Below are 22,525 nucleotides of genomic sequence, written 5' to 3'. Positions count from 1 at the left end.
AATCAAGGGGGAAAAGCAAGATGGCTAACATAAGAGACTAGAAGGCACGTGGCTGTTTGCCAGAACTAGGTTTTCTGGCCCAAAAAAGTGGACATCAGTGATAGATGCTGAGATGGTAGAGAGAAATGGAGTCACTGGAAGATAGGAAAGGGGCCCAAGGTCCCAAGAGCCCAGCTTCTTGGAAGATTATCTACTTAAATATTAGAATTGCTAAAAACAGGTTAGAAGTAATGTTGAGAACAATGATAATACAGCCTGGAAATCAAATCTTCAAGAAATGGGAGTAAGGCTGACCATGGTATTTGCAATAAGTAGGAGAATGTGAGGGACAGTCTTAGGGTGTAGGATTTAAGCTGGGGTTAGAGTGGGGAGTAAGTTTTTGTCTAGTCAAGACAATGACCATGATGACAATGACAATTATCTTTTGTTGTAGTTGTTGATCATGGGGCTTGAACTCTGGGCCTGGACGCTGTCCCTCAGTTCTTCAGCTCCAGGCTAGCACTCTACCACTTGAGCCACAGCACTACTTCTGACAATTATCTTCTAAACCTATCTTCCCCTCAACTTTGTTTCTGAGAGATTCCTTCATTAAGTAAATTGAGGGAGAAAACATATTTACTAACTCTTGTTTTCTTTGTGGTTGTTGTTGTGTTTACTTAATTTTGGTAGCTTTTCTACCTTTCCCTTGACCAACACTCTTGTAAATGTTAATGAGAATTGATCTGTCGGCCACAATTCTCTTCTGCCTAGATACCTTGTAGCTAGCAGTGGGTATGTGACACTGTTTTACCCAATGAAATATAAGCAGAAGTAATCTGCAAGGTTTCTGGGAAAGTTTTTCCTTTCCTGAGAAAAAGAGACAGACTCAGTAGTCATTTCCTTTTAACTCTTTGTCCTTCCTATCCCCCCCCCCCCCCCCCCCCCCGTTTCCATTCTGAAAAGCAGATAGGCAGCCTCAAGGGTCAGCAATCATTTTGGAGCCATGAGGACAAATGTGAAGAATCAAGTGCTTCTCCACATTAAGGGTGACAGACAAGTAAGACAGAAAATCTGGGCCCCTGAGAGCAATGTTCAGCCATTTTCTCAGTCCCCAACTTCTACCTATGGAATTCTTCTCATATGAGACAATTACATTCTTCTTCCTTGGAGCCAGCATATTAGTTTGGTTTTCTACTGTATTTAAACTTTCTGCATCCTGAACAGACAAAGCTACTTTCCAGTGAAGACAGAAATGGTAGACTAGTTACTTTTAGTCACAATGTTGTACAGAAAATCTCTAGACCTTATCTAGCATAACTGAAAGTTTATACCCAGTGAGTTATATATTTTTTTCTGGCTTCTGGCAACCGCTTATTACATTCTCTTTTTCTATAACTATGGCTTAGTTGGGACTGGCTTTGCCCACTTGTCAGATACTAGTAAGAGCATATTCACACATACTTCCTCTATTTCTTAGCCTTATGATTATATCAGGCCACTGGAGTTGATCTCTGGATGATTTCCATGGAATCCAGCATGACTAAGATTTCGGATGGCCTTGTTGCATCTCTTTGGTCTTCATCCCCTTGAAACTTCTTAAAGGATGCTTGAAATGACCCTTTCCTCCATTTCTTTCTTCCTGGGATTTTTCTTATCAGCTTCTGAATAGTTTTTTTTCTTGTTGTCTAACTGACTTTCACTGTCTGGACTCCTCTTAGTCTTCTCCCTTCTTTACCTCTCTTGTCTTCTTTTCCTTCATTAGGTTTTTCTCTAGACAATTTCATCCATTACTTGATTTTCATCTGATTCCCAGAGGGCACTAGTCTAAGCTTTTCTAATCATAATCCAGATCTCCACCTGAACCTTACATTCTTAATGTAATTGTATCTGGAACACCTTACTTTAAATATTACAGTATCCAAACTAGATGTAATAATTTTTTCCATACACATATCCCTATTTTGATTTATTTTGTTTCTCCTCTTCCTGTCAATATCCAAATGCCCAAAGGAGGGAACTCTGAATACAATTTCAGCTCTGATTATTTTTCCCCCCCACTTTTCATTAGTAAGCAACCTCATGCATTGTGATTTTTTTTCCTTTTCTTTTTCTTTTTTTCCTTTTTGTTAGTTGTGGGGCTTGAACTCAGTGTCTGGGCACTGTCATGAAGCTATTTCACTCAAGGCTAGGGTTCTACTACTTTGAGCTACAAACCACTTTGATTTGTAATACCACTCTGGTTTTCTGGTGGTTAATTGGAGATAAGAGTCTCACAGAGTTTCCTGCCTGGGCTGGCTTTGAACCATGATCCTCAGTTCTCAACCTCCTGAGTAGCTAGGGTGGTGTCCGGCTTATTGTGAATTAAACATGTGTCTCAAATACCTTCTCTAGTCTTGTCCATTCTGCTTGGGGCCTTTCCTACCTGTCTATCCTCTCTTGGGTCACTCTAGTAGAGAAAGATATTCTCTTTAGGTTCCCATCCTTTGCAAATCATTCTTAACTCTCTTTTTTTTGTCAGTCGTGGGGCTTGAACTCTGGGCTTGGGCTTTCTCCCTCAGCTCTTCAGCTCAAGGTGGGCACTCTACCATTTGAGCCACATCCACTTCTGGTTTTCTAGTGGTTTATTGGAGATAAGAGCCTCACGGACTTTCCTGCCCGGGCTGGCTTTGAACCATGATCCTCAGATCTCAGCCTCGTGAATAGCTAAGATAACAGGTGTGAGCCACCGGCGCCCGGCCATTCTTAACTCTTATGAGGGACACTCATCCTAGTTCCAACCGGTTCTGTGATTAATGTCAGCATAGTCCCTGCAGTTTCCTGTTAGCTGAGGCCCTATCTAGCTTTAGACCATCTCAGTTTTATTAAGAAGTTGGTCCAGAAAAGCAACATGCAGGTTGAAGGGCCCTTCAAGGTCAGATCCAGCCCTATATTAAGCCATATCTACAGAACACTAGCTGAGAGAGATTTGTATTTTGGGGGGTGTTATTCATGATTTCACAGAGCCCCATCTTTCCCTTCACAGTTCCTGTCTGGAGACAATACCAAGAAGAATGAGTTACACTTCTCTTGTGCAATCAAAACCAATATGCACAACACTTATTTTTAACTCTACAATGTGGACCCATGTCAAATGGAGCTTGTGCGTGTGCTAGTACTGAGCTTAAACTTAGGGCCCTGGAACTCTAGCTTGGCATTTTTGCTGATGCACTATGTTTTGAGCCACACCCCCATTTCTGGCTTTTAGGTGCTTAATTGGAGATAATAGTCTTTCAGATTTATCTGCCCAGGCTGGCTTTCAAGCTTAACCCTCAGATCTCAGCTTCCTTAATAGCTAGGATTACAGCTGTGAGACACTACTGCTCAGCTCAAATAGAGCCTTATTTTTATTATAGTTTGGTTCCACATTTATCTTAATGCCTTGCCATATTTTATAATGCCTTTGGATATGATCTTCAGTTTTCTCTGAAACAAGGTGGAAAAAAAATCCAAAGCAACGCACAAATAATTCCAGTTCTAGTTACTTCTTTCCTTGGCAGATACTGGTTTTCTTTTCCCACCTCCTAGCTCTTCCTTATATCTTGTATTTATGGATTGTTTCATTCTTCTACATGAACACATTTAGGAGTTTCTTCTCTTGCTCTTTAGCAGAGTTATTAGGTTCTTTACAGTCTCGCCAGGCTCTCTCTAACCTCAGCAACCCCAGCCACCTGTTCTCCCTTTCCCAGCCATTCCAAGCCAGTTACTCTTCCTTTTGGAAGTGTTGTACGTTTTCATACTTATACACCCATGTTATTTAAAAATGTAGTTAGATTTTTTTTGTGTGTGCATACTCTGTGTTGCTGCTTCTCTACATATACTGTTATTCACCACTCAAGACTCACCAAATTTTCTGTGAATTGCCTTCTCTGATTTCTTATAATATTGCTACATGTGTTCATAGTACTTTCAAGATCCTTTGGCTCATAGCAATTATAATGTTGTATTTTTATTGATTTGTTTATTGTATATTTCTTAGCCATTTGTTTTCATTTATTTTGGATATTTTCGGTTTGATAAAGTATGGGTGCTTGGTACAAATTTGTTTTGATTATACAAATAAATAATGTTTTGTATGTATGTTTATAGGTGACATTTTACTACTTCATCTAGTATTGTACTCTTGTAGTCATATGACCTTTCCAGTTTGTGTGGTTTGCTTCATGTCACCTATAAATCTCTTCTTTAATAAAATTTTTTTTTATCCTGCTGGCATCTGTAGCTCACTTCTGTAATTGTAGCTACTCAAGAAGCTGAGATATGAGAATCTCAGTTCAGAGCCAGATAGGGCAGACAAACCTGAGCACCTCTTATCTCCAAACAACCAGGAACAAGCTGCAATTGGAGGCTTGTCTAATGTGCTAGAGCACCAATCATGAGTGTGAGGCCCAGAGTTTGAGCCCCAGTACCCATAGATACATACATATAGGTACACATACACAAATCTTTTATTGTAATAATTATCTTCAGTCATAATGGTCACGTCTAGGGCAAAATAATGAGAAGACACAATGTATCTTTTGGGGTCTCACTAGTTTATCTTCAAAAAATGTTCAGTCTATCTGTAATAGAATCTTATTGATTGGGAACTCAATCGGAAATTTGTCATAACTAGTCTTGTTGTGTTAAAATTGGAAGCAACAGTAGTACTAGGGCTACCTAATAAACCGTTCGGACTCTAGGAGATTTGAGCAGACAGATTTGGTGCATTTTATTAAGTAGTTCTCAGAAATATATCTTTACCTCTTGGCTTATGATTTAATAGTCATTTTATGCATCTTATTCTCTCAAATGGATCTAAGCCAACCTGAGATCAGAAAATTTTCTTTAATACTTTCCAGGAGCTAAACATGGTGATGTCAGAATACCACCTGACATCGCCCTTTTCAACATGACCATAATATAGGGCTGTCGGTCTTGGGGAGTTTCATTTTGATTTCTTTATATTTAGCTCCAAAGTCATCTGACCTTTGGCCCTAGATAGAATAATGAGCACATGAAATCATGAAGGTACTGTACAAATATAATAGAAATAAAACACTAATCAAATGATAGGCTTTGTGTCACAGAAGGCCAGAGCTAGCGTCCTCTGAAATATACACAAAAAATTCACAATAAGAATGTTCCTGACTTTGGCTTGAAATGATTTACTGCATACAGATGAAAGTTTCTCTTGGAAATAAGCACCAGGAAGCATAAATTCTCTGCAAGGAGTTGGCACTCACTTTTAAGGAGTAGAGCTGACCAGGAAAGCGAGACTGTGCTTTCTAGAAGAGCTTTCCTGGTAGCCTCTCACCAGCTCAGAGCTCTGGCATTGCAATGTGTGGCAGAGCTTGAGCACATTCTATATACCTGTGACACCAGGACAAATGGGATCAGAATGCCCAAATACATGACATCCATCTACTCTCTAGTGTAGCAAGAGACACAGGTCAACCATGACTAGGGAACTGGCTTCTTTGTGCTTTCCAAAAGCAAAAACTTTAATAATACATGCTTATTTCTATCCCCAAAAGATCAAATGGTGTTTGAATAGTTGCAGTGATGAAGAGTCAAGTATTTAGAAAATGCATTTTCTTGACTTGTACCTGACTGAAGGCATCTATAGAAGAAGCTAGGCTGTCTATATTCTCCGTCTCTTTTCTTTTCTTTTCTTTTTTTTTGCAACAATACATTAAGAGTAGGTGGGCTGGGATGTGTCTCACACTAATTTTAGATAAGTTGCATAGCATTCTTAGAACATGGTCTCTCTATGACCTTAATGAAAGATGAATGACTAAGCTGAAGTAGACTGGGACACAAAATGAGCATTTTCTGGAGATCTTTTAGTGTTTGCTGATATAGTACATTTACCCATAAGGCATTCTTGAAGGGCGCATTTAAAGAATTCTTAGTACATGTGCCAAACAGTTGCTTCTCTGTCGAATATTTTTTTTTCTTTATGAGTAAGTTGTTAAAGGTTGAATTTTCAATGCTTTCCTGTGAGGAGACAGTCACTGTTCACATGCAGGATGGAACTCGGGGTAACAGAGTGATGGAATCTCTATATGCAGTGCTATTTCATATTAAATATTGACGGGCCGGTATGATGTAGATATGTAGAAGGAGAGTGACAACATGTACCAAATGGGTTTTTTTATATAGTTTAAGGTGCTCTGTTCTTTTTCTGTTTTTCTTTGTGTGTGTGTGTGTGTGTGTGTGTGTGCACGACAGTACTGGGACTTGATCTTAGGGCCATGTCTTGTATTGCTTGGCTAGTGCTGTACCACTTGAGTCAGCTCCATCTCTGCTTTGTACTGGTTTATTGGAGACTACAGTCTTCCAGATTAACCTTCCCAGGCTGGCTTTGAATTGTGATCCTCAGTTCTTAGTCTCCTGAATAGTTAGGATTATAGATGTGAGCCAACAATGCCCATCTTTTTCTGTGTTTTTGAATAGAGGACAGCCACCTGGCATGTCTTATGATTGGCACAGAGGTGTATGGCCCACTTATATACAGAAGTAAGGCAACTTTCTTTGCTTCAAATCTTAAATATCTTAGAGGTTAAATACTACATAATTAGCATTTAAAAGGAAAGGCACTTCTATTTCTTTTTAAACAATGCAATTATTTTACCATTTTAAAACCAAACTCTATTAAATACCTCACTAGAATAAAAAAAAAATTGAGCCGTGGTGGCATACCCCTGTAGGTCCTGTATTCTGGAGGCTGAGATAGGGAGGGTTTGTATTTGAGGCTAACCTGAGAAACCTGTCTCAAAACGAAACACTGTTTTGAATATCGTTTGCCTTTACTTTTAAAGCTTTTAATCTGTTTTGCCACTGGCACAGAGCAATGCTGAAATACCTGAACTCCATCCACCTTTAGCACCCTTTAACTGCATAAATAGTGCCTAGGAAAACTCAATCCCCTGTGTGAGATTCTTAGATCCAGGACACCAGTAGTTGAACAAAATGCCAACAGGCCAAGAGTAGCATTCTGCAGCAGAGGTTTGGCCCTCTCCAAACACCTCTCTAAATCTATAGATAAACTTTTCTCCAACTCAGATCCCTCAACGCCAATCAGAGTTTTATTAAATTTTATTAACATTTGTTAAAGCTGTTCTTGGACTGGAAACTTGCCTGCTAAGTTTTAGCCCAAGGCAGATTTTAATGGCCAACTTCTGCAGGCATCAAAGGGCTTAGGAGCTAGTAAGAAGATACTGGCTCTTCCCAATCAGTGACAGCCTGCTCTTCTGCAAAAACTCCACAGGAGGATCACACGTGAGGAGAGATTGGAACATCTCTGACAGGCAGCCCTGAGTTGAACCACTTCTTCGGCTTCCATCACGTCAGTTTGGCACAGGTATTTCATGCCCTTAGAAGTTTCTGAGTCTGCAGACTGATCAAAGCGTTGGGACAACAGAGCTAATTTCACCTACACACATTCCTTCATCACGAGTTGAGCCTTTTATGCATTAATTTACTTGAAAAACACTTGTGTTTAGCTTTGATTATTCACTCATCATTCATTCTCTTCTCTCTGAATGAGATACATGAAGACAAAGGAAAGGGTATAGAGATGTCTAAATTGAATTATTGTGAAGTCATTTGTACTTTATGCTAAGAAGTTTTTTTTTAATGAGAAAATAATGTTTGGACAAGCTATGTTTCTTCTCCCTGTCCTTATCTTGCAATAGCATAGTTTTGATTATTGGAAGTTAAAAAAAGAAAGGTAGAGGACAGATTTTATTGTATCTTCTGAGTAGAGGATCCTAAGAGATGCAGCTTGATCAATTATGCTAATAGGCACTTCCTTAGGAGTTGTGTAGTCTAGAAGACGGTTATTTAGAATCAGAAAAGATGAATTAAAACCCACATGTTGGCAGTGTTCAAGAGCATCCACATAAGACACACGTAAGATGGTTGGCAACTATGTTCTGTTCAACCTCAAAGAAGTCAACAAAGTAAAAAATAAAAAGGAAACGCACTAGATTCTGTGAGTACCCAGGATGTACATGACAGTGTTTGGTCTCTATATATGTATGCATGAGGAGAGGTGGTTAAGGAAGGGAGAAAGTAACTAAAGTAGAAACATAGACCTGAAGGGACCATGACTCAAGCAACAGCTTAAGACATTTTGATTGATTTTATTACTAAATTTGAACTCAGAGTCTGGAGCTCTTTTTTTGTTTGTTTGTTTGTTTGCTCACAGCTGGTGCTCTACAGTTTGAGCTATGCCTCCAGTCCAGGTTAATGTATTTGAAGAAAGATCAAACAATGTGAAACATTACAGGCAAGTCAGTTCCGTCCTTCAAATATCTCCACCAACTAGCCATGACTACCTATATTCTTGGGCATCTATGAAAAAAATTAAATGGTAAAATAAGTTGGAAACAAAATAGTCACTTCCTATAAGACACTGCCTCCTGACACTTTTACTGGTATTGTCCTCAGGCATAGGCATAGGCTTAATGGCAGATCCCTGGGTCATCATGGAAGTCGTAATACTAGGCACAAATTCTCTTTCAAAAGTAGTCTGTGGGGGCTGGGAAGGTGGCTCAGTGGTAGAGAGCTTGCCTTACCTGCATGAGGCCCTGGGTTCCAGTCCTCAGTACCACATAGGCAGAAAAACCTGGAAGTGGTGTTGTGGCTCAAGTGGTAGAGTGCTATCCTTGAGCTGAAGACCTGAGGGACAGCACCCAGTCCCAGAGTTCAGGCCCCACAACTGGAAAAAAAAAAATAGTTTGTGGCTACCTCTTGAGATTAGGCTCCACCTCAGAACTGAATTTGAGTCTCTGGAGACAGAACCTGTTCACCATTGCCGGCAACACTGCAGGTAAACTAACACACTGCTAAGGGTACAAACAAAAGAACAACAGCCCTAAACAATTTTACACAGCCGGGGATGCATATTGTGTCAGATAAGTTTTTGCTCTCTTTTGGTTTTGGGAATTGAACCCAGATCCCCAGATCCTTGCAAATACTCTATCACTGAGCTACATCTCCACCCCCACCTCCCCCTTTTTTTGTTCATTTAGCTGTTTGGATATGGTGTGGATTTCTTTGTTGTCATAGCTTCTGGAGTTTGCTGATCTTGTATATATGGGCTGATACCTTTCAAGATATTTTTAAAAAGTTTCTCAGTCAGTATTTCTTCAAATGTTTCTCCTTTCTCATTCTATTATTCTTTTGGAATCCCAGTTTTATGGATATTATCTATTATATGTGCTGTGACAATTTCCCTCCAGACTATTTTATTTGTCTTTCAAGCATACTTGTATTGTATTTTTCCATTGTGTGTACAAATTTTAATGTCTTGCATAGATGCCTCTGGATAAGAATATTTTAACTTTATACTAGTCATTTCTGCAATTCGAATGTATTCCCGATATGCAAAAATTGATAGCATGTGTGTGCCACTGTTAATTTTTAAATAGTTTAATAGCTGAGATGTGAAAGCATAACTTATGTTTTTCTGCATTTAAGGTAATAATATTGAAAATACTCATTGACGTTCTAGAACTTAATTGTACGGGTTGTTTGTAAATATTCTTTTCAAAAAATGTTGAATAAACCACGGATCTAACCATCGATCTCAATGATGCTTTTGGGGATTAGATTTTGACTGGTATTAGTGATATGAAATTCTGTCTCATTTGTTGTCTAGATTTTTGGGGTTGGTCATGTTTTAACTGAAGGGTATTCTTCTGCTGCCTCATTCATTCCTCTACTAGTTCATTTAGCTCTACATTTTAGGCTAGTTCTGCAGTCTAAGAAGCTACTGAGGACTCCTGTGAGACATTTTCTTTATTGTCTAACCGTCTTCAGTGAATAATCCTAGACATGACAGAGGCATCTGAGTTTAACACTTTTTTTAGAATTGACAAAATTTTTTAAAAGTTGAATTAATGCCAAATGTAAAATGCTCTCTCTAGGTAGAATGGGAAACCTCCTAAATTTTGATTAAGTATGTGAATGATCATTTACTAAATGCCCTTGACTGTTGGATCTAGAACCACATTATCTATATACATTTATCTGTGAAGTATCATTTGGTTCTGAATTTGTACAATTTTTCTTCTCTCCTAAAATCAGAGCCTGATTTATTGTGACACCAAATGAATCGTAAGCTTTCGGGGTCCTTCCCTCCAAGAGAGCTACAAGTTGCTGGGAGTTGAGGAGCATTGGGGATTCAGTGTGTTACCAGGGATGTGTATTGATGGGATTGCAATCAGCAAGCACTTCCTAGAAACATTTCTGGTAGGTAAAGAGGAAGACTTTATTCATCAATAAGTCTCTAATAATATTTTTTTGTCATTTATCCCCTTATTTTAAATTGAGACACATCTTTTTTCTTTTTTTCCTTCCTTCTTTTCTTTTCTTTTCTCTTCTCTTCTCTTTTCTTTCCTTTGCCTTTGTTGGCACAAAGAAAAATCCTGGAACTTAAACTCGGGAATTAAGTGTTATCCTGGAGCTTTTATTTTGCTCAAGGATAACACTTTACCACTTGAGCCACAGATCCCTTTTTGATAGTTTATTAGAAAGAAGAGTCTCACAGACTTTCCTGCTCAGGCTGGCTTTGAAGCACAATCTCAGCTACCTGAGTAGCTAGGATTACAGGCGGGAGCTGCTGGTGCCTAAGCTCATCTTCTCTTTTATAGTTAAAACTTCAATTATTTTTTAAAAAGGGCTCACTAAATTGTATAAGCTTCTGGCACTATGTACACCTTTACATCCCAAGCATGTATGGCTATTCATATTTTTATTTAATGATGTTTTATTATAAAAATACAACAGGGCACCAATAAACTGTATAGTGCTTTTGTCTAAATTGGAGAAAACATTCTCTCTGGATAGATGGTAAGACAGGGCACATGACTCAACATGTCTCATTGATTTGACGCTCTTCTGTAAGCATAAAATGTACAACTGCATGTAGCAACCATCGGCCATTGTAATGATTTAGATAATGCAGTGGGGTTTTATAAGTGATGGTAAAGATTACTTATGATCCCAACCCAAAATAACTAGCTTGCATTTGGATGTGCAGTATTTTCAAATACACATATACTCATACTTAATTAATTCAAGCATAAAGACTATCATGATCCTGTTAGACTCTGTTCCTCCATGAAATAGATCTCATATAGTCATAGGGCAATTATTTAGGTTGTGTTTTTGGTTTCTGTGCTGATTTGGTTATGTGGCTCTAGACCACAATAACAACTCACCCAACACAATTTAATGTCTGACCTAAATTTTGCAAAACTATCTCATTTATCCATGTTGGAGTGAAACAGGCACTCATGTCTGACAGCATTATAAGTAACTCAGATCAAAGTATTGATCAGGAGTGGATATGTTGTTTTCCAGTGGGAGGATAAGGATGGGGAAGCCAATCTATTACTGCCCATATAAACCATCTCACTGAAAAGAGATTGCGGTAATATACCAACTATTATTACCACAAATTATTTTAGCTAGAATGTGAACAATAACTCACTGTCTTGTCATGGCATCTGTTAAGATGATACTGTTGAGGATGGCAGGTTCAAAATTTGGTGCTCTTGTCATCTTATGTTCTTTCTTTAACAAGAACAAATAAAGGCTAATCTTTCCTTAAGCAGAAAGCAGAGTTGGTTCCTAACCTTTTCTTTCTGACTTCCCAAAACATTTGTTTTGGCATTTGATTAGAATTATGTACTACCTAATCTTGGCTAGCATCCAAGTTCTATCTCCTCAACCACATTGTATAAATTGGTCAGAGGCTAATATTATTGTTCTGGATTTCATAAAATAGAAATATGAAATCTTAGGGAACTTGAATATATTCTTGAAACCTTGTTATCCAGAGCTTTCAACCTTTACAATCTAGGCTAAACCTAGGTAAGATAGACTTAGAGCTCACCTTTCTAATTATAGCAAGTAATGACTTGCTAATATGTTTTTCAAAGCTAAGAGATTTCACATCATCATGAAATTCCTGCCCTCTGTTGAGTAAGTGTCAGATATGGTGAGAGTCCATGGGGCATGAGTGTACCCTTTCTAGTGATAGAATACTTGTTCTTGAATTTGTCTGACTTTTATATGTATATAAAAGTCTCATTTGTAGAACAGCTTAATCCTTAAAGGCATTTAAGAGTCCCCATCTAATTCAGTCTGTGGTCCTCAACTGAGGTGCTTTTTACCTTGCAAGGGATATTTTGCAATGCCTAGAAGCATATTCAATGTGCACATCTGGGTGTTATAGTCTGAATAAGAAATGCCCCTTACATATTCTCGTGTTGCACACTCGGTCCCCAGGTGGTAGTTCTATTTGGGGAGGTTCTGGAAACTTAGGAGAAGGGACCTAGTTGGAGGAAGTAGGTCACAGTATAGGTGACTTTGGAGGTTATACTGGATTCCTTATGCCTTCCTTGCTGTCTTGTTTCTTGTGTGCTTTTAGGTAAACAACCTCCTCTACTTACTACCAACATGCTCTGTCCAGTGTGTGGAGGGGTCACATCACCATGGGCTGAACCCTGGAAACCATAAGACAAAGTACATCTTCCCTCCTTTAACTTATTCACTAAAGTATCTCTGCCACAGATATGAAAAAAGTGACTAATACAGGGTGCTACTAGTATTTAGCAGGGAGAGCTACCTGGTCTTGGTGCTAAACATCTAAAGAATGGTCTGGTCCAAAGTATCTGTAGTGCTCAAGATGAAAAAAAAAAAGGCACCTCTATTATAAGGCAACTTGTCTATTTCATAGATAAGAAAACTAAAACTTCAACAGATATATGGTTTACTCCAGATTCCAAAGGAAGTTGGTGTCAGGTAGGGTGAGAATCCACAAAGCTTAATTCTTCCTTACCATCTCTTTTTGTGAGTTTTTGGTAGGCTGCTTTAAAGAAAAAAAGTTTTAGCAGGGATTAATTTAGCATAACAGGAATATCTTAGCAAAAAGGCCTTTAATAGGGTTTTAAAAAATATTCTTAAGTATTTTTCTAGTTTGTTTTGTTAAGATGAGATAAAGAGAAGTAAATATTATAGAGGCTGTGAAAAATCTTCATTGTCTAATCAATTGGATGGGATATTTGCTAATTAAGAAACTTCTAATTAGCCTTCTGAAAAATTGTATGGCTTCAAAGCATCTGCCAGGATCCCACTATAAATCATGCCCTTTTCAAAGAATCGATAATAGTGTATGTATTATATAACATGCGTGTGTTGGGTGGGAACAGTATGGCTTTTTCTTTTGAAACTGTATGATTTAGAAGGATGTAGAGAGACACTGTTTTTTAAATTTAATTCATTTAATAAACAAGGCCAGGAAATTCAGAAAATCTCCCAACTGTACCCTTTATTGTGGGTTTTCATGATTCATATTCTGAGATAAGGCAGTCGTTTTAGCTCAGATCTCTGAATTTTGGTTTCCTTAGATGTCTCTTGGACTATTGGCACAGTTCACAGGACATGTCCTGAGACTAAGTATTTCTGTAACATTTTCAAGACCCGAAATGGGTCACAAGGGCCTGTGACGTAACTTCATTATTAGTTTTTTTTTTCTTCAAGAGGTAGCATAGAAGAGACTGAGCTCATAGTTTGGATGCATATGATGAATGTAATAATAGCCCAAGAGTCCTCTGTGGTAGACGTTGCTGAAACTGCTCTGTGTGGAGTTATCATATTTCATTCCATATAACTGTGTTTTCTGCCACCAAACTCTGCTAATAAATGAAGAAAATCCATTATCTTACATAAGCCAATGACTTAAGTAGCACAGCTTCAAGGCTGGTCAATTTGGTGACATCCATGCCTTCAAAGATTCAGGTTCTTTCCATATTGTTGCCTACTTTTCTCAGGATAGTTGGATTGTTCCTCTGGGGAGAGAACCCCACGTGGCTGCTGTAGATCAAGACATCAGATCTTGGGAGTGGAGAAAGCAAGATCATTCTTCTCTCTGTGCATATTTTTTGTTTGGCTTCTAATTCTGGAAGCTCTCTAAGCCTCCGTTTTATCGCTTGAAATAATGTCCTCTGAAGGTAAAAAGCAACTTTTGGGAGAATTAAATAAAATACTGTATCTGAGGCTTAATGAAATTCAATCACGATAAAGAGCATTGCCAATTTTCAATGACAAGACTACCTGTGTGCCTGGTACTTAGCATATCCCCTATTGGCAAGCACTAGGTTTAGGTGCTTCCTCTCCACATCACTGGAATGAATGCTCTCCAGGCCTCCAGTGATTGTGGAAATTTGTTTAAACTTCTCATTTACAAACTGGCTGTCAGCTCCCCTCCCTTCTCACCCTTCAAAACCCTGGGCTTAATTGGGATGCAAATATCTCCCCTGGTAGCCTAGCTTTGCTTTGGTCACCTGGGGGAAAGCCCTTGGCCATCCAGGGAGGAACAGTGGGCAAAGAAGGGAGGTCCCACCCTGGGGTTCTCCATCTTTGTGGAGAGAAAATGATGATGATGTATGAGACAGCAGTGCCTTTGGAGCCTAAGGAGGACATGACAGATGGGATAATATGGGAGGAAAATCCTGTCTCCCTAATGGAGACTGATGGCCTACGCTTGTCTTATTTTGGCATTGTTGGGGCAGGAGCCGGGCAGCCTTCCCCAGAGGAGTTTCACCCAGTGGCAGGTTCAGTATGTCAACCGCACTGTCCTCAGTGGTAGCTTTCAACCACAGCGGAGTGATGGGAGAAACACATGGAGGGGGCCTCGTGTGGGGGGTGGGGTGGGGAGGCTTTGCTGTGTGGAGCCCCCCAGTCCCTGTCCCTTGGCTTTGACATGCCAGGAATGACACGACTTGCTTGATTTATTTTTTGGCCTCCTTTTCCCACCTTTAGCTTCTCCCTCCCCCAAACCATGGAAGCTAAACTAAAAACTCTAAAACTTAAAAAAAAAAAAAAAAAGATATGGGCCCAGAATCCTTACTAATCACCCCCATCCCCAATCTCTTCCCCTTCAGATCTCTCATGGGCCACAGGAAAGCAAAGCTTAAAACTAGAGTAGGAATGTCATCTTTTGAAATCACCTATCTTCGGGAGCAGTTTTATTAATGTCTCTTTGTGCTTACCTCCTGTTTGGGGAAGACGATTGCTTCCACAGATCTGTGTGGGAGGCTGAAGATTTGGTTCTGAAGCAACAGAAAACCTACGGGTGAGAACAACCTCCCTAATTGACATACAGCAAAGGCGTTCTTCAAGGAAACTTTTCTCTAGGCGCTAGCTGTTTAGAATTTTTTTCTACTTGAATTGTATTTTCTTTCTGTCTTTTTCTTAAAGAGAAACTCTGATTTTCTTCCCCTGCCACTCACCTATGGCAATTTTCCTCCAACCTCTCCCACAAGATTTCTACTTAGGAAATGAAAAGATAACCCAGACAAAGAGTGAAGTCGTGGTTTCAGAGGCAATGGCCATGGTTACTAGAGAGTGCAAGGCAAAGGGTCCAACAGAAATGAGCCTTGCTGCCTGCAAAGAAGCGATGTTTCCTTCTGTGCCTGCCACTTCTGTGAAGGTTTCAGGTCCCAGCAAGGATTCAACAGGTGGGGAGTGGCCTGGGATTTTGTGCTGTGGATTTGTGCAGGTCTGCCTGGAGTTGTGGAGGGTCACTGGTATTTTCTAGATTATTCTTTTTAAGGAGGAGGAAACTTCACTGTTGCATGCTCTGAGATACCAGCTTAAAAGACTACATCATCCAGAAAGAAATCAGTTCTTATTCTAAATAAATAATAGGCCACGTTGGGGGAGGGGGGGAATTGCTAGATCTGTGGGTGGTGGTGGGTGCATTCTTGCTCTTTTAGAACTTTAAATGTGGGTTCCTTGGCATTAGCTTTATTTAAAACAGAGTGGTAGCTCTTTACGCCCTCTGAAAAGTTAATAGCCCACCTGAAAGGGGATGGTGGCCCACAGTGTCTTTGTTACTAATTATACTGCCCCTGTGGGAGGAGTGCTTGCTGCTTTAGAAAGCTCAGGAAGACAGGAGTTCCTCCCCCCCAAATGCTTCCAGGATGAAGATGACAGGACAGACAAGGCTGATTCGCAGAGGTGTTGCCTGATGGGAAATGGGCAGCAGAGAGCAGGGCTTATGGCCTTGCTTACTTGTTCAAGAAATCCTTGCAGTGAAGTCTTTTGAGGAACCTCCATATTGCTTTCCAAAGTGGTTGAACAAGTTTACATTCCCACCAACAATGAAGTAAGGTTCCTTTCTGTCCACATCCCCTCCAGCATCTGTTGTTGTTAGAGTTCTTGATTTTTGCTGTTCTAACTGGAGTGAAGTGATATCTCAATGTTGTTTTGATTTGCATTTCTTTTATGGCTAGGGATGTTGAACATTTCTTCATGTGTCTATTGGCCATCCTTCTTTCTTCTTCAGAGAGGCTTCTCTTTAAGTCTTTCGCCCACTTACTTATTGGGCAGTTGCTTCTTTGAGGATTTGTTGTTGGGGGGTTTAATTTTTTGAGTTCCAAGTATATTTTAGATATGAGACCCTTGTCCGTTGTATGGCTAGTAAAGATCTTCTCCCAGTCCGTGGGCTTTCTATTGATCTTGCTAGCTATGTCATTTGCCCTGCAGAAGCTCTGCAACCTTATACAATCCCATTTGTCCAACCTTTCTTTGATTTGTTGTGTTTCCGGGTCTCTATTCAGAAAATTTCGGCCTGAGCCAAGGAGACCCAGGGTTTCTCCTATTCCATCCTGTAATGTTTTCAGAGTGTCTGCTTTGAGTTCAAGGTCTTTGATCCATTTGGAGTTGATTCTGGTGCAGGGTGATATATAAGGAGCTAGCTTTAGTTTTCTACATGTAGTTAACCAGTTTTGCCAGCACCATTTACTGAAGAGGCTGTCTGTCTTCCATTCTATTGTTTTAGCTCCCTTATCGAAGATTAGATGGCTATATGTCTGTAGGTTCATTTCTGGGTTTTCAATTCTATTCCATTGGTCCTGAGGTCTGTTCTTATGCCCTATGACCCAGCAATCCCACTTTTGGGCATTTACCCTAATGTTTACAAAAAAGACCACACTAAAGCTACCAGCACAACTATGTTTATTGCAGCATTATTTAACATAGCTAAGATATGGAACCAACCCAGATGCCCCTCAGTAGATGAATGGATCAAGAAAATGTGGTATATATACACAATGGAATTCTATGCCTCCATCAGAAAGAATGACATTGCCCCATTTGTTAGGAAATGGAAAGGCTTGGAAAAAATTATATTAAGTGAAGTAAGCCAAACCCAAAGAAACATAGGTCCCATGGTTTCCCTTATTTGCAATATCTAGTATAGGTATGAGTCAAGCGGAAAAAGTCAGAGAATGTGATGTTAGGAAAACGAACCCTCAAATATGTATTTTAATGTTTTTGTTTCTTTCATGCATGTGTTTCTAACGCATTTATAAGATTATTTCTTGGTTGCTTTGTATGTCCCTCCCCCACAGTGTAACCCCTGCTTTCACTATATTTGATGTCAGTATAACATGTGGAGGAGATGGGGACAAACAAGTCGTTTAAGGATTCAGGTGGACCTGTTGCAACAATGAGAAGTACAAAATGTCATGTCAAAACCAGCTTTACAATGTCGGAGGGGGGGGAGGGGGGGTATGATTGGGTGGGGGGGAGGGGGGAGGCTGGGAAGGGAGGTGAAGGGTAAACAAAGGAGGAGGCTGCAATGCTTGGTAAGAAATGTATGCATTATCCTGCCCATGTAATTGTAACCCCTCTGTACAGTATGTTCTCAAATAAAATAAAATAAAATTAAAAAAAAAAAAAGAAATCCTTGCAGTGGTAACTCTGACATAGTGGGAACTCAGCCATGGTCACCTTGCTTCTCCTTCCCCTTTCAAGTGCTTTGTCCTCTGCTTCTTTGTTCAGGGCAGTGGCATCCAAATCAAACTCACGGTGCATGGGAGGGAGGGAAGGTTTTCCCCATTACCATGGTTCTGCCTCCAAACTTTCCCTGTGTAGCATGTATGTTAAAGAGGTTCAGGAGACATGGCTGAGCTGGTTACGGATGTGGTGAATGAGTGTCTGTGGAGTTAGGGGAGGGGAAGAGGTTCCAGAGATGCCTGAATGTGGGTGGGAGGTTGTTTCTAGTTCAGACCATGGCCAAAAACACCTCCAAATGACAATAAAAAACAACACACACACACACACCCTAAACAACAACAACAAAAAACAACAACACAAAACAAAACAAATTAAAAAATCCCCCACTGCAGTGGGGCTCATCCTGGGGTTCTTAAGGCCAGCTCTGGAATTCAGCTCTGTTCTTTCTGACCCTCTCAGAGACCTTAGCAAAGGTCAAATTCTCTACATGGCAAAATGGATCCCCCCCCTCCACCCCCGTAGAAAAATGGAAGTTATATTATGTAGGTCTGCCAAAAAGGGATATTATTTCAAACACTGAAGCATTTACATTAAAGAGAGAGAAAGTGACACCCAGGGGAAGGAGGCTCTGAGTAGGAGAGGAAGTGACATTGAAATCGGAACTTTTTAAGGTTGTTTTGGGCACTGTTTCAAGAGGAAGTTCTGGTTCTTAAGACAAACATTCACTAATCTAATCTCTATCAGGAGACATAAGTATAAGTACACTTTTTTTTTTTTTTACTCCTCTAGATTTTGGATTTCTGAACTGAACTCTTGAAGATGAATGTAAGCTCCATTGAAGAAAAACAACTTAAGGAAGAATTGTTTTTTAATTTCTATACTGTGTAATGAAAAATGATCAGCAATCAAGAACAACCTCTCCTAATGCTGTCTTCTTAGTTATGGAGCGAATCACCCTTGAGCTAAGATCTATGACAGGCTTCCTCATCCCCATTCTGGCTGGGCTGTTCATTCCAGATTCCTGCCACCCCCAGCCTATGTGTGTGTGGAGTCATGCGGTGACCTATATCCTGAACATATCCCACTACACTGGAATGCCCAATTTACTTCTGTTTTTTTTTTTTTTCCCCCCTGTTAATCTGGCTTCTTGAACACTAGAAATACCTGGACCATGTTAAATGCTCAATAAGAGGTCAATATTGACAATGGATGGGAAACAGAGAAATAAGAATCATCCCAGGGCCAATTTACTGCTATTCGAGACTGAAACTTGGACAATATGTATCTATTATGTTGCAGTTTCTGTGGGTCAGAAGTCTGGACACAGCCTGGCCTAGTTTTCTGCTCAGAATCTCAGAAAGGTGCAATCAGGTTTGGAATTTGGGTTGTGGTCTTATTTGGAGATTCTGAGGAATGATTTACTTCCAAGCTCATTCAAGGAGCTGGGTTCCCTCTCCTTCTCTCCTCTTCTTTTCCTTCCTCTCCTTTATTTTTCATTTTCATTTCCCTTTCCTTTCTCTCCCCTTCCTTCTCCCCTCCCCTCCCCTTTTCTCTCTTGAACTAGAGATTTAAGTCAGGGTCTCTCCCATGTTAGGCAAGTATACTACTTTCAGAGTCATGCTTCTGTTTTCAACCAAAGAAAAATCAGAGGTCTCCTGATATTTACTAGCTGTTGAAAGGAAGTCACATTCAGGTCTCAGATGTCACTGGAAGCTTCTCAATATGGATATTTTCATTTTCAAGGCTGAATCTCTCATTCCAGTCAACTAGGCCTGAGTTGGAATTATATCATCAAGAAAGGGACGCCCCCGATTTCCTTTTATGTATTGTATCTGGTAAAAGCAGTTTCCATGTCTTAGCCAAGGGGCTGGGACCATCCAGAGGCAAAACTCAAAGGGTGGTCCCCGGAGAGTATGTTGATCTCAATCTGTTTACTTATCACAGGCACTTTTACCCTCAAAGTCCTTTTGTTTCTTTTCTTTGGGCCTTGAAGGAAAGTAGCTTAATATTTCTAGTCATGTCTTATTATCTGAAACAATTTCTGTAGTTTTAATGGTTGGTTGTTAAAAAAATAAAGATAGCAATCTGATATCTTTCAAAGCATGTGCTATGTAAAGATCCTTCGTTCAGTTATTAAGCTGTTGGTTTTGACCTCTAAATGTCCTGCTTCTCTTCTCTGTGAGTGGTGCTAGGATCTGCAAACTCTCTTCATTCCTTGTGAGCCGGCTACTTGCCAGGTTCTTATATTGGGGGAGAGGACAAGGGACTTGTTTCTTCCGTCTATCAGCATCACCCCAGCAATAATCCTTCCCTCAGCACTGGCTGAATGGTTCCAGTTCAGCTTTTCCTAATACCTCAAGACCTAGCCTCATGACAGCCCAGCAGAAAAGAACATTAGCTGGGCAGGACTCTTTCCATGGAGGTCTATCCTGGCTCTATGAGATTTTCTACTGAACTGGAAAGTTCTGATAACTCTAATGTGTTTTCTTCTCTTTAGTAGTAGCAGCCCTTCCCAGCAGCTATCTTGGAGTTTACTCAATGTTCTCATTCAAATCCTCATAGTTCTCAGTTAAAATAACCAGTTATAATAGCTATCTTCCTTAAAATAAAGGACTGTATTGTTCCTTCATAGAATGCCCTGCAGAAACTAAAATCTGTGCATGCACATGTCCCTCACAGTATTTGTATGTATCCTACACACATGCTCCCATATGCTTTAAATCAATATGTAACTTATAAAACCTAATACAATGCAAGTGCTAGGTAAATTGTAATTATTCAGGGAATGAAAAAATCTGGATACAGTTATTACTCATACATTTCTTTCAAATATTTTTCTTATCTGTGGTTTGTTGAATTCACAAATGTAGAACCCCATAGATATGAAGAGCAAACTATATTATACTATTGATCCAGGCAGTCAACATTGTAGGGTCTCTTTAATATATATTGGAACCTTATATGCCACAGTAACAGACATTCAGCAAACAAATGAAATCTGTCCTCTGGTTTAGAGTATGAGAACATGGAGCTCATGCAAATAATCCTGGCTAAGTAGTAATAAATATACACAGACACACAGGGTCTGACCCACACAATTATTCCTTGAATTATAGTGAATTGTGAGTAAAAAGACTCTAGACCCTGAGAAGACCAAACTTAGAAATCAGTAAAGCTATTTGTGGAATAGACTCAAGTATTCCCATTTCACAGATAAGGAATAGAAAAACTAATCTCTACTTCAGATCTTTTTGCTAGTGGACTCCTGAGAGACAGGCAATGTCGTTGCTGATATCTTCTCTGTCTTACCCTGAACTAACGCCACTGAACTTCATTTTCTGTTTTAAATGGCATCTGTATCCAAGTTCAAAATCTTTGAGCTCCCCCAACCACCACCTTTTCCCCCCTAAAGTAGGCCTGATAACCTTTCTCTAAAATGTCTCTCTAGAGCCTTTAATTCCCATTTCCTGAACAGAGAGCAGGAAATGCTTATTTTTCTATTTCTCCTTACTTCAACCTGGTTATAATAAAATAAATCCTTAAAATGTCTTTGTAGTCTGCTCCTTCATGAACTTTCTATTGTCTCTGGGAGTGTTTATGTCATCAAGATCTCTTGCTGAGGCTGTTTGCCTAGCTTTCACGATTGTTTCCTCTACTGTTACCTATTTGGTATATTATTTATTAGAAGATTATGTCTAAAATATAGCTCAGAGAATATTATTCTTTACAAACTCCTCAGTACTTCCCAATAGAATAACGTTTGAACACCTTACTCAGCTGGGAGGCTAAAATGTCATTCACAATTTGGACTCAACCTCTATTGCTAGCCTTATCTCCTGTTCCTCATTGGTAGATTTTTCTCATGCCAACCAAACCTGTCCATGGCCTCTAAAGCCTGTTTTTCCTCCTACTGAAATAGACACACTTCATGACAATAGGCTTCCTTCCCCATCCTATCTCCCTCCCTGAAATCCACCCCTCCTCAAAGACTCAGTCAAATTCTACCTCTTTATGGCTTGATCATGTACACAGAATAGTCTCTTCTTTTCACTTTTTGTAATGCCTGTGTAAGATGATGGTACAATTACCAGAGCTGTAGAGCTAACAAGTAATGATGGCCTAGTTTATGCTCAACAGTGCACCTTGACTCTGCATCATTGAACTTAATCCTCCAGAAGTGCCTGTGAGATAGGATCCTCTCTGTTTTAAAGATGAGGAAGCCAGCTTAGTGAACTGACATGATTTGTACAATCACACAGTTCATTTTCTGTCCTATGTGAATTATTCATAGTCTTACCACTCTTCTAAGAGGATAGCATGTTGAGAACAGGGAGCTTTCTTTGTTCAGCTAAAATCCCCTTTGTGTAATAAATGGTCAGTTTGCTGAACAGAGTTCATAAGATTGTTTTGTTATATATATACATTTTTTTGTTGTTGGTTGTGGGGCTTGAACTCTGGGCCTTGGTGCTGTCCCTCAGCTCCTCAGCTCAAGACGAGCACTCTATCACTTGAGCCACAGCACCACTTACAGTTTTCTGGTGGTTAATTGGAGAGATAATAGTCTCACGGACTTTCCTGCCCAGGCTGGCTTTGAACAGTGATCTTCAGAGCTCAGTCTCCTGAGTAGCTAGAGTTATAGGCATGAGCCACTGGCTCCTGGCTTTGCTAGGTTTTTGATGCTAGGTTTTCATTAATTAAGTTTATGTAT

Source organism: Dipodomys spectabilis, unplaced genomic scaffold (genome assembly GCF_019054845.1).
Source record: "Dipodomys spectabilis isolate Male_0828 unplaced genomic scaffold, ASM1905484v1 ptg000207l, whole genome shotgun sequence".
Classification (NCBI taxonomy): Eukaryota; Metazoa; Chordata; class Mammalia; order Rodentia; family Heteromyidae; genus Dipodomys; species Dipodomys spectabilis.
Note: the sequence above shows the minus strand (reverse complement) of the source record.